Source organism: Hypanus sabinus, chromosome 2, assembly GCF_030144855.1.
Source record: "Hypanus sabinus isolate sHypSab1 chromosome 2, sHypSab1.hap1, whole genome shotgun sequence".
NCBI classification, from domain to species: Eukaryota; Metazoa; Chordata; class Chondrichthyes; order Myliobatiformes; family Dasyatidae; genus Hypanus; species Hypanus sabinus.
Genome location: NC_082707.1, coordinates 41,830,802 through 41,845,329, shown reverse-complemented (window position 1 = coordinate 41,845,329; position 14,528 = coordinate 41,830,802).

Sequence of the window (14,528 nt, the reverse complement as noted above, 5' to 3'; positions counted from 1 at the left end):
TCCCCTCAGATTGACCCCAATTGCATTCTGTCCAGAAACTAATTTCCCCACAGATTGAACACCATTTACTCTCTGTCCAGAATATATTCTTCCCCACAGATTGATCAGCAACTACACTCTGTTCCGAATCTAATCTTCCTCACAGATAAAACCCCAATTACACTCTGTCCAGTATCTAATCTTCCCCACAGATTGAACCCAAACTGCACTGTCCAGAATCTATTCTTCCGCACAGATTGAACTCCAACTACACTCAATCCAGAATTGAATCTTCCCCACAGATAAAAAACCCCAATTACACTCTGTCCAGAAACTAATCTTCCCCTCAGATTGACCCCAATTGCATTCTGTCCAGAAACTAATTTCCCCACAGATTGAACACCATTTACTCTCTGTCCAGAATATATTCTTCCCCACAGATTGATCAGCAACTACACTCTGTCCAGAATCAAATCCTCCCGACAGATTCAACCCCAATTATAGTCTGTCCAGAATCTATTTTTCCCCACAGATTGAACTCCAATTACAGTCCGTCCAGAATCTAATCTTCCCCACAGACTGAACCCGAATTACACTCTGTCCAGAATCTAATCTTCCCCACAGATTGAACCCCAACTACACTCTATCCAGAATCAAATCTTCCCCACAGATTGAACTCCAATTACAATCTGTCCAGAATCTAATCTCCCCCACAGACTGAACCCGAATTACAAACTGTCCAGAATCTAAACTTTCCCACAGATTCAGCCCCAATTACAGTCTCTCCAGAATCTAATCTTCCCCACAGACCAAACCCGAATTACGCTCTGTCCGGAATCTAATCTTCCCCACAGACCAAACCCGAATTACACTCTGTCCAGAATCTAATCTTCCGCACAGATTGAACCCCAATTACACTGTGTCCAGAATCGAATCTTCCCCACATGCTGAACCCGAATTACAATCTGTCCAGAATGTAATCTTCCCTACAGATTGAACACCATTTACTCACTGTCCAGAATCGATTCTTCCCCACACATTGATCAGCAACACTCTGTCCAGAATCAAATCTTCCCCACACATTCAACCCCAATTATAGACTGTCCAGAATCTAATTTTCCCCACAGATTGAACTCCAATTACAGTCTGTCCTGAATCTAGTCTTCCCCACAGACCAAACCCGAATTACGCTCTGTCCGGAATCTAAACTTCCCCACGGATTGAACACAAATTACATTCTGTCCAGAATCTGATCTTCCACACAGATTGGACCTCAATTACTTTCTCTCCAGAATGTAATCTTCCCCACAGATTCAACCCCAATTATAGTCTGTCCAGAATCTAATTTTACCCACAGATTGAACTCCAATTACAATCTGTCTAGAATCTAATCTCCCCCACAGACTGAACCCGAATTACAATCTGTCCAGAATCTATTCTTCCCCACAGATTGAACCCCAATTACACTGTGTCCAGAATCAAATCTTCCCCACAGATTAAACCCGAATTATACTTTGTCCAGTTTCTAATCTTCCGCACAGATTGAACCCCAATTACACTGTGTCCAGAATGTAATCTTCCCCACAGACTGACCCCGAATTACACGATGTCCAGAATCCAATCTTCCCCACAGATTGAACTCCGGTAACAGTCTGTCCAGAAACTAATCGACCCCACAGATTGGACCCAAACTACACTCTGTCCAGAATCTAATCTTCCCCACAGATTCAACCCGAATTACGCTTTGTCCGGAATCTAATCTTCCCCACAGACCAAACCCGAATTACAGTCTGTCCAGAATCTAATCTTCCCCACAGATTCAACCCGAATTACACTGTGTCCAGAATCTAATCTTCCCCACAGATTCAACCCGAATTACAATCTGTCCAGAATCTAATCTTCCCCACAGATTCAACCCCAATCACAGTCTGTCCAGAATCTAATCTTCCCCAAAGACCAAACCCGAATTATACTTTGTCCAGAATCTAATCTTCCGCACAGATTGAACCCCAATTACACTGTGTCCAGAATGTAATCTTCCCCACAGACTGACCCCGAATTACAATCTGTCCAGAATCTAATCTTTCCCACAGGCTGAACCCGAATTACAATCTGTCCAGAATGTAATCTTCCCTACAGATTGAACCCGAATTTGAATCTATCCAGAATCTATTCTTCCCCACAGATTGATCAGCAACTACTCTGCCCAGAATCAAATCTTCCCCACTGATTCAACCCCAATTATAGTCTGTCCAGAATCTAATTTTACCCACAGAATGTACTCCAATTACAGTCTGTCCAGAATCTAATTTTCCCCACAGACCAAAGCCGAATTACGCTCTGTCCGGAATCTAATCTTCCCCACAGACCAAACCCGAATTACACTCTGGCCAGAATCTAATCTTCCGCACAGATTGAACCCAAATTACACTGTGACCAGAATCTAATCTTCCCCACAGATTGAACCCCAAGAACACTCTGTCCAGAGTCTAATTTCCCCACAGATTGAACTCCAGCAACAGTCTGTCCAGAAACTAAACTTCCCCACAGATTGGACCCCAATTACACTGTGTCCAGAATCGAATCTTCCCCACAGACCAAACCCGATTTACGTTCTGTCCGGAATCAAAACTTCCCCACAGATTGAACACAAATTACATTCTGTCCAGAATCAAATCTTCCCCACAGATTCAACCCCAATTATAGTCTGTCCAGAATCTAATTTTACCCACAGATTGAACTCCAATTACAGTCTGTCCAGAATCTAATTTTCCCCACAGACCAAAGCCGAATTACGCTCTGTCCGGAATCTAATCTTCCCCACAGACCAAACCCGAATTACACTCTGGCCAGAATCTAATCTTCCGCACAGATTGAACCCGAATTACACTGTGACCAGAATCTAATCTTCCCCACAGATTGAACCCCAAGTACACTCTGTCCAGAATCTAATTTCCCCACAGATTGAACTCCAGCAACATTCTGACCAGAATCTAATCTTCCCCACAGACCAAACCCGAATTACACTCTGGCCAGAATCTAATCTTCCCCACAGATTGGACCCCAATTACACTGTGTCCAGAATCGAATCTTCCCCACAGACCAAACCCGAATTACGCTCTGTCCGGAATCTAAACTTCCCCACAGATTGAACACAAATTACATTCTGTCCAGAATCTGATCTTCCACACAGATTGGACCTCAATTACATTCTGTCCAGAATGTAATCTTCCCAACAGATTGAACCTGAATTACACTGTGTCCAGAATCTAATCTCTCCCACAGATTGAAACTCAATTACACTCTGTCCAGAATCTAATCTTCCCCACAGATCGAACCCCAATTACACTCTGTCCAGAAACTAATCTTCCCCTCATATTGACCCCAATTGCATTCCGTCCAGAAACTAATTTCCCCACAGATTGAACACCATTTAATCTCTGTCCAGAATATATTCTTCCCCACAGATTGATCAGCAACTACACTCTGTCCAGAATCAAATCCTCCCGACAGATTCAACTCCAATTATAGTCTGTCCAGAATCTATTGTTCCCCACAGATTGAACTCCAATTACAGTCCGTCCAGAATCTAATCTTCCCCACAGACTGAACCCAAATTACAATCTGTCCAGAATCTAATCTTCCCCACAGACTGAAACCGAATTACACTCTGTCCAGAATCTAATCTTCCCCACAGATTGAACCCCAACTACACTCTATCCAGAATCAAATCTTCCCCACAGATTCAACCCCAATTATAGTCTGTCCAGAATCTAATTTTACCCACAGATTGAACTCCAATTACAATCTGTCCAGAATCTATTCTTCCGCACAGATTAAACTCCAACTACACTCAATCCAGAATTGAATCTTCCCCACAGATAAAAAACCCCAATTACACTCTGTCCAGAAACTAATCTTCCCCTCAGATTGACCCCAATTGCATTCTGTCCAGAAACTAATTTCCCCACAGATTGAACACCATTTACTCTCTGTCCAGAATATATTCTTCCCCACAGATTGATCAGCAACTACACTCTGTCCAGAATCAAATCCTCCCGACAGATTCAACCCCAATTATAGTCTGTCCAGAATCTATTTTTCCCCACAGATTGAACTCCAATTACAGGCCGTCCAGAATCTAATCTTCCCCACAGACTGAACCCGAATTACACTCTGTCCAGAATCTAATCTTCCCCACAGATTGAACCCCAACTACACTCTATCCAGAATCAAATCTTCCCCACAGATTGAACTCCAATTACAATCTGTCCAGAATCTAATCTCCCCCACAGACTGAACCCGAATTACAATCTGTCCAGAATCTAAACTTTCCCACAGATTCAGCCCCAATTACAGTCTCTCCAGTATCTAATCTTCCCCACAGACCAAACCCGAATTACGCTCTGTCCGGAATCTAATCTTCCCCACAGACCAAACCCGAATTACACTCTGTCCAGAATCTAATCTTCCGCACAGATTGAACCCCAATTACAATCTGTCCAGAATCGAATCTTCCCCACATGCTGAACTCCAATTACAATCTGTCCAGAATCTAAACTTTCCCACAGATTCAGCCCCAATTACAGTCTCTCCAGAATCTAATCTTCCCCACAGACCAAACCCGAATTACGCTCTGTCCGGAATCTAATCTTCCCCACAGACCAAACCCGAATTACACTCTGTCCAGAATCTAATCTTCCGCACAGATTGAACCCCAATTACACTGTGTCCAGAATCGAATCTTCCCCACATGCTGAACCCGAATTACAATCTGTCCAGAATGTAATCTTCCCTACAGATTGAACACCTTTTACAATCTGTCCAGAATCGATTCTTCCCCACACATTGATCAGCAACACTCTGTCCAGTATCAAATCTTCCCCACACATTCAACCCCAATTATAGACTGTCCAGAATCTAATTTTCCCCACAGATTGAACTCCAATTACAGTCTGTCCTGAATCTAATCTTCCCCACAGACCAAACCCGAATTACGCTCTGTCCGGAATCTAAACTTCCCCACGGATTGAACACAAATTACATTCTGTCCAGAATCTGATATTCCACACAGATTGGACCTCAATTACTTTCTCTCCAGAATGTAATCTTCCCAACAGATTGAACCTGAATTACATTCTGTCCAGAATCTAATCTTCCCCACAGATCGAACCCAATTACACTCTGTCCAGAATCTAATCTTCCCCTCAGATTGACCCCAATTGCAATCTGTCCAGAAACTAATTTCCCCACAGATTGAACACCATTTACTCTCTGTCCAGAATCTATTCTTCCCCACAGATTGATCAGCAACTACACTCTGTCCAGAATCAAATCCTCCCGACAGATTCAACCCCAATTATAGTCTGTCCAGAATCTAATTTTCCCCACAGACCAAAGCCGAATTACGCTCTGTCCGGAATCTAATCTTCCCCACAGACCAAACCCCAAGTACACTCTGTCCAGAGTCTAATTTCCCCACAGATTGAACTCCAGCAACAGTCTGTCCAGAAACTAATCTTCCCCACAGATTGGACCCCAATTACACTGTGCCCAGAATCGAATCTTCCCCACAGACCAAACCCGATTTACGTTCTGTCCGGAATCAAAACGTCCCCACAGATTGAACACAAATTACATTCTGTCCAGAATCTGATCTTCCACACAGATTGGACCTCAATTACATTCTGTCCAGAATGTAATCTTCCCAACAGATTGAACCTGAATTACACTGTGTCCAGAATCTAATCTCTCCCACAGATAGAAACTCAATTACACTGTGTCCAGAATCTAATCTCTCCCACAGATTGAAACTCAAGTACACTCTGTCCAGAATCTATTTTTCCCCACCGATTGAACTCCAATTACAGTGTCCAGAATCTGATCTCCCCCACAGACGGAACCCGAATTACAATCTGTCCAGAATCTAAACTTTCCCACAGATTCAGCCCCAATTACAGTCTGTCCAGAATCTAATCTTCCCCACAGATCAAACCCAAATTACACTCTGTCCAGAATCTAATCTCTCCCACCGATTGAAACTCAATTACACTCTGTCCAGAAACTAATCTTCCCCTCAGATTGACCCCAATTGCATTCTGTCCAGAAACTAATTTCCCCACAGATTGAACATCATTTACATCTGTCCTGAATATATTCTTCCCCACAGATTGATCAGCAACTGCACTCTGTCCAGAATCAAATCCTCCCGACAGATTCAGCCTCAATTACAGTCCGTCCAGAATCTAATCTTCCCCACAGACTGAACCCAAATAACAATCTGTCCAGAATCTAATCTTCCCCACAGACTGAACCCGAATTACACTCTGTCCAGAATCTAATCTTCCCCACAGATTGAACCCCAATTATAGTCTGTCCAGAATCTAATTTTACCCACAGATTGAACTCCAATTACAATCTGTCCAGAATCTAATCTCCCCCACAGACCAAACCCAAATTACGCTCTGTCCGGAATCTAATCTTCCCCACAGACCAAACCCGAATTACACTCTGTTCAGAATCTAATCTTCCGCACAGATTGAACCCCAATTACACTGTGTCTAGAATCTAATCTTCCCCACATGCTGAACCCGAATTACAATCTGTCCAGAATGTAATCTTCCCTACAGATTGAACACCATTTACTCTCTGTCCAGAATCGATTCTTCCCCACACATTGATCAGCAACACTCTGTCCAGAATCTAATCTTCCCCACAGTCCAAACCCGAATTACGCTCTGTCCGGAATCTAAACTTCCCCACAGATTGAACACAAATTACATTCTGTCCAGAATCTGATCTTCCACACAGATTGGACCTCAATTACTTTCTGTCCAGTATGTAATCTTCCCAACAGATTGAACCTGAATTACACTGTGTCCAGAATCTAATCTCTCCCACAAATTGAACCTCATTTACACGCTGTCCAGAATCTAATCTTCCCCACAGATCGAACCCAATTACACTTTGTCCAGAATCTAATCTTCCCCTCAGATTGACCCCAATTGCATTCTGTCCAGAAACTAATTTCCCCACAGATTGAACACCATTTACTCTCTGTCCAGAATCTATTCTTCCCCACAGATTGATCAGCAACTACACTCTGTCCAGAATCAAATCTTCCCGACAGACCAAACCCGAATTACGCTCTGTCCGGAATCTAAACTTCCCCACAGATTGAAAACAAATTACATTCTGTCCAGAATCTGATCTTCCACACAGATTGGACCCCAATTATATTCTGTCCAGAATCTAATTTTCCCCACAGATTGTACTCCAATTACAGTCCGTCCAGAATCTAATCTTCCCCACAGACTGAACCCAAATTACAATCTGTCCAGAATCCAATCTTCCCCACAGACTGAATCCGAATTACACTCTGTCCAGAATCTAATCTTCCCCACAGATTGAACCCCAACTACACTCTATCCAGAATCAAATCTTCCCCACAGATTCAACCTCAATTATAGTCTGTCCAGAATCTAATTTAACCCACAGATTGAACTCCAATTACAATCTGTCCAGAATCTAATCTCCCCCACAGACTGAACCTGAATTACAATCTGTCCAGAATCTAATCTTCCCCACAGACCAAACCCGAATTACACTCTGTCCAGAATCTAATCTTCCGCACAGATTGAACCCGAATTACACTGTGACCAGAATCTAATCTTCCCCACAGATTGAACCCCAAGTACACTCTGTCCAGAATCTAATCTTCCACACAGATTTAACCCCAATCACAGTCTGTCCAGAATCAAATCTTCCCCAAAGACCAAACCCGAATTATACTTTGTCCAGAATCTAATCTTCCGCACAGATTGAACCCCAATTACACTGTGTCCAGAATGTAATCTTCCCCACAGACTGACCCCGAATTACAATCTGTCCAGAATCTAATCTTCCCCACAGGCTGAACCCGAATTACAATCTGTCCAGAATGTAATCTTCCCTACAGATTGAACCCGAATTTGAATCTGTCCAGAATCTATTCTTCCCCACAGATTGATCAGCAACTACTCTGCCCAGAATCAAATCTTCCCCACAGATTCAACCCCAATTATAGTCTGTCCAGAATCTAATTTTACCCACAGATTGAACTCCAATTACAGTCTGTCCAGAATCTAATTTTCCCCACAGACCAAAGCCGAATTACGCTCTGTCCAGAATCTAATTTTCCCCACAGACCAAAGCCGAATTACGCTCTGTCCGGAATCTAATCTTCCCCACAGACCAAACCCGAATTACACTCTGGCCAGAATCTAATCTTCCGCACAGATTGAACCCGAATTACACTGTGACCAGAATCTAATCTTCCCCACACATTGAACCCCAAGTACACTCTGTCCAGAATCAAATTTCCCCACAGATTGAACTCCAGCAACAGTCTGACCAGAATCTAATCTTCCCCACAGACCAAACCCGAATTACACTCTGGCCAGAATCTAATCTTCCCCACAGACCAAACCCGAATTACGCTCTGTCCGGAATCTAAACTTCCCCATAGATTGAACACAAATTACATTCTGTCCAGAATCTGATCTTCCACACAGATTGGACCTCAATTACATTCTGTCCAGAATGTAATCTTCCCAACAGATTGAACCTGAATTACACTCTGTCCAGAATCTAATTTTCCCCACAGATCGAACCCCAGTTACACTCTGTCCAGAAACTAATCTTCCCCTCAGATTGACCCCAATTGCATTCCGTCCAGAAACTAATTTCCCCACAGTTTGAACACCATTTAATCTCTGTCCAGAATATATTCTTCCCCACAGATTGATCAGCAACTACACTCTGTCCAGAATCAAATCCTCCCGACAGATTCAACTCCAATTATAGTCTGTCCAGAATCTATTTTTCCCCACAGATTGAACTCCAATTACAGTCCGTCCAGAATCTAATCTTCCCCACAGACTGAACCCAAATTACAATCTGTCCAGAATCTAATCTTCCCCACAGACTGAACCCGAATTACACTCTGTCCACAATCTAATCTTCCCCACAGATTGAACCCCAACTACACTCTATCCAGAATCAAATCTTCCCCACAGATTCAACCCCAATTATAGTCTGTCCAGAATCTAATTTTACCCACACATTGAACTCCAATTACAATCTGTCCAGAATCTAATCTCCCCCACAGATTCAACCCCAATTATAGTCTGTCCAGAATCTAATTTTACCCACAGATTGAACTCCAATTACACTGTGTCCAGAATCTAATCTTCCCGACATGCTGAACCCGAATTACAATCTGTCCAGAATCTAAACTTTCCCACAGATTCAGCCCCAATTACAGTCTGTCCAGAATCTAATCTTCCCCACAGACCAAACCCGAATTACGCTCTGTCCGAAATCTAATCTTCCCCACAGACCAAACCCGAATTACACTCTGTCCAGAATCTAATCTTCCGCACAGATTGAACCCCAATTACACTGTGTCCAGAATCTAATCTTCCCCACATGCTGAACCCGAATTACACTCTGTCCAGAATCTAATCTTCCCCACAGATTGAACCACAACTACACTCTATCCAGAATCAAATCTTCCCCACAGATTCAACCCCAATTATAGTCTGTCCAGAATCTAATTTTACCCACAGATTGAACTCCAATTACACTGTGTCCAGAATCTAATCTTCCCCACATGCTGAACCCGAATTACAATCTGCCCAGAATGTAACCTTCCCTACAGATTGAACACCATTTACTCTCTGTCCAGAATCGATTCTTCCCCACACATTGATCAGCAACACTCTGTCCAGAATCAAATCTTCCCCACACATTCAACCCCAATTATAGACTGTCCAGAATCTAAACTTCCCCACAGATTGAACTCCAATTACAGTCTGTCCTGAATCTAGTCTTCCCCACAGACCAAACCCGAATTACACTCTGTCCGGAATCTAATCTTCGCCACAGACCAAACCCGAATTGCGCTCTGTCCGGAATCTAAACTTCCCCACAGATTGAACACAAATTACATTCTGTCCAAAATCTGATCTTCCACACAGATTGGACCTCAATTACTTTCTGTCCAGAATGTAATCTTCCCAACGGATTGAACCTGAATTACACTGTGTCCAGAATCTAATCTCTCCCACAGATTGACCCCAATTGCATTCTGTCCAGAAACTAATTTCCCCACAGATTGAACACCATTTATTCTCTGTCCAGAATCTATTCTTCCCCACAGATTGATCAGCAACTACACTCTGTACAGAATCAAATCTTCCCGACAGACCAAACCCGAATTACGCTCTGTCCGGAATCTAAACTTCCCCACAGATTGAAAACAAATTACATTCTGTCCAGAATCAAATCTTCCCCACAGATTCAACCCCAATTATAGTCTGTCCAGAATCTAATTTTACCCACAGATTGAACTCCAATTACACTGTGTCCAGAATCTAATCTTCCCCACATGCTGAACCCGAATTACAATCTGCCCAGAATGTAACCTTCCCTACAGATTGAACACCATTTACTCTCTGTCCAGAATCGATTCTTCCCCACACATTGATCAGCAACACTCTGTCCAGAATCAAATCTTCCCCACACATTCAACCCCAATTATAGACTGTCCAGAATCTAATTTTCCCCACAAATTGTACTCCAATTACAGTCCGTCCAGAATCTAATTTTCCCCACAAATTGTACTCCAATTACAGTCCGTCCAGAATCTAATCTTCCCCACAGACTGAACCCAAATTACAATCTGTCCAGAATCCAATCTTCCCCACATACCAAACCCGAATTACACTCTGTCCGGAATCTAATCTTCCCCACAGACCAAACCCGAATTACACTCTGTCCAGAATCTAATCTTCTGCACAGATTTAACCCGAATTACACTGTGACCAGAATCTAATCTTCCCCACAGATTGAACCCCAAGTACACTCTGTCCAGAATCTTATTTCCCCACAGATTGAACCCCAAGTACACTCTGTCCAGAATCTAATTTCCCCACAGATTGAACCCCAAGTACACTCTGTCCAGAATCTAATCTTCCCCACAGATTCAACCCGAATTACAATCTGTCCAGAATCTAATCTTCCCCACAGATTCAACCCCAATCACAGTCTGTCCAGAATCTAATCTTCCCCAAAGACCAAACCCGAATTATACTTTGTCCAGAATCTAATCTTCCGCACAGATTGAACCCCAATTACTCTGTGTCCAGAATGTAATCTTACCCACAGACTGACCCCGAATTACAATCTGTCCAGAATCTAATCTTCCCCACAGGCTGAACCCGAATTACAATCTGTCCAGAATGTAATCTTCGCTACAGATTGAACCCGAATTTGAATCTGTCCAGAATCTATTCTTCCCCACAGATTGATCAGCAACAACTCTGCCCAGAATCAAACCTTCCCCACAGATTCAACCGCAATTATAGTCTGTCCAGAATCTAATTTTACCCACAGACCAAAGCCGAATTACGCTCTGTCCGGAATCTAATCTTCCCCACAGACCAATCCCGAATTACACTCTGGCCAGAATCTAATCTTCCGCACAGATTGAACCCGAATTACACTGTGACCAGAATCTAATCTTCCCCACAGATTGAACCCCAAGTACACTCTGTCCAGAATCTAATTTCCCCACAGATTGAACTCCAGCAACAGTCTGTCCAGAATCTAATCTTCCCCTCAGACCAAACCCGAATTACACTCTGTCCAGAATCTAATCTTCCCCACAGATTGGACCCCAATTACACTGTGTCCAGAATCGAATCTTCCCCACAGACCAAACCCGAATTACGCTCTGTCCGGAATCTAAACTTCCCCACAGATTGAACACAAATTACATTCTGTCCAGAATCTGATCTTCCACACAGATTGGACCTCAATTACATTCTGTCCAGAATGTAATCTTCCCAACAGATTGAACCTGAATTACACTGTGTCCAGAATCTAATCTCTCCCACAGATTGAAACTCAATTACACTCTGTCCAGAATCTAATTTCCCCACAGATTGGACCCCAATTACACTATGTCCAGAATCCAATCTTCCCTACAGATTGAACTCCGGTAACAGTCTGTCCAGAAACTAATCATCCCGACAGATTGGAACCCAACTACACTCTGTCCAGAATCTAATCTTCCCCACAGATTCAACCCGAATTACAATCTGTCCAGAATCTAATCTTCCCCACAGATTCAACCCCAATCACAGTCTGTCCAGAATCTAATCTTCCCCAAAGACCAAACCCGAATTATACTTTGTCCAGAATCTAATCTTCCGCACAGATTGAACCCCAATTACTCCGTGTCCAGAATGTAATCTTACCCACAGACTGACCCCGAATTACAATCTGTCCAGAATCTAATCTTCCCCACAGGCTGAACCCGAATTACAATCTGTCCAGAATGTAATCTTCGCTACAGATTGAACCCGAATTTGAATCTGTCCAGAATCTATTCTTCCCCACAGATTGATCAGCAACAACTCTGCCCAGAATCAAACCTTCCCCACAGATTCAACCGCAATTATAGTCTGTCCAGAATCTAATTTTACCCACAGACCAAAGCCGAATTACGCTCTGTCCGGAATCTAATCTTCCCCACAGACCAATCCCGAATTACACTCTGGCCAGAATCTAATCTTCCGCACAGATTGAACCCGAATTACACTGTGACCAGAATCTAATCTTCCCCACAGATTGAACTCCAGCAACAGTCTGTCCAGAAACTAATCTTCCCCACATATTGGACCCCTATTACACTGTGTCCAGAATCGAATCTTCCCCACAGACCAAACCCGAATTACGTTCTGTCCGGAATCTAAACTTCCCCACAGATTGAACACAAATTACATTCTGTCCAGAATCTGATCTTCCACACAGATTGGACCTCAATTACATTCTGTCCAGAATGTAATCTTCCCAACAGATTGAACCTGAATTACACTGTGTCCAGAATCTAATCTCTCCCACAGATTGAAACTCAATTACACTGTGTCCAGAATCTAATCTCTCCCACAGATTGAAACTCAAGTACACTCTGTCCAGAATCTATTTTTCCCCACCGATTGAACTCCAATTACAGTCTGTCCAGAATCTGATCTCCCCCACAGACTGAACCCGAATTACAATCTGTCCAGAATCTAAACTTTCCCACAGATTCAGCCCCAATTACAGTCTGTCCAGAATCTAATCTTCCCCACAGATCAAACCCAAATTACACTCTGTCCAGAATCTAAACTCTCCCACCGATTGAAACTCAATTACACTCTGTCCAGAAACTAATCTTCCCCTCAGATTGACCCCAATTGCATTCTGTCCAGAAACTAATTTCCCCACAGATTGAACATCATTTACACTCTGTCCAGAATATATTCTTCCCCACAGATTGATCAGCAACTACACTCTGTCCAGAATCAAATCCTCCCACAGATTCAACCCCAATTACAGTCCGTCCAGAATCTAATCTTCCCCACAGACTGAACCCAAATTACAATCTGTCCAGAATCTAATCTTCCCCACAGACTGAACCCGAATTACACTCTGTCCAGAATCTAATCTTCCCCACAGATTGAACCCCAACTACACTCTATCCGGAATCAAATCATCCCCACAGATTCAACCCCAATTATAGTCTGTCCAGAATCTAATTTTACCCACAGATTGAACTCCAATTACAATCTGTCCAGAATCTAATCTCCCCCACAGACCAAACCCAAATTACGCTCTGTCCGGAATCTAATCTTCCCCACAGACCAAACCCGAATTACACTCTGTCCAGAATCTAATCTTCCGCACAGATTGAACCCCAATTACACTGTGTCCAGAATCTAATCTTCCCCACAGATTCAACCCCAATCACAGTCTGTCCAGATTCTAATCTTCCCCAAAGACCAAACCCGAATTATACTTTGTCCAGAATCTAATCTTCCGCACAGATTGAACCCCAATTACACAGTGCCCAGAATGTAATCTTCCCCACAGACTGACCCCGAATTACAATCTGTCCAGAATCTAATCTTCCCCACAGGCTGAACCCCAATTATAGTCTGTCCAGAATCTAATTTTCCCCACAGATTGAACTCCAATTACAGTCTATCCAGAATCTAATTTTCCCCACAGTCCAAAGCCGAATTACGCTCTGTCCGGAATCTAATCTTCCCCACAGACCAAACCCGAATTACACTCTGGCCAGAATCTAATCTTCCGCACAGATTGAACCCGAATTACACTGTGACCAGAATCTAATCTTCCCCACAGATTGAACCCCAAGTACACTCTGTCCAGAATCTAATTTCCCCACAGATTGAACTCCAGCAACAGTCTGTCCAGAAACTAATCTTCCCCACAGATTGGAACCCAATTACACTGTGTCCAGAATCGAATCTTCCCCACAGACCAAACCCGAATTACGCTCTGTCCGGAATCTAAACTTCCCCACAGATTGAACACAAATTACATTCTGTCCAGAATCTAATCTTCCACACAGATTGGACCTCAATTACATTCTGTCCAGAACGTAATCTTCCCAACAGATTGAACCTGAAATACACTGTGTCCAGAATCTAATCTCT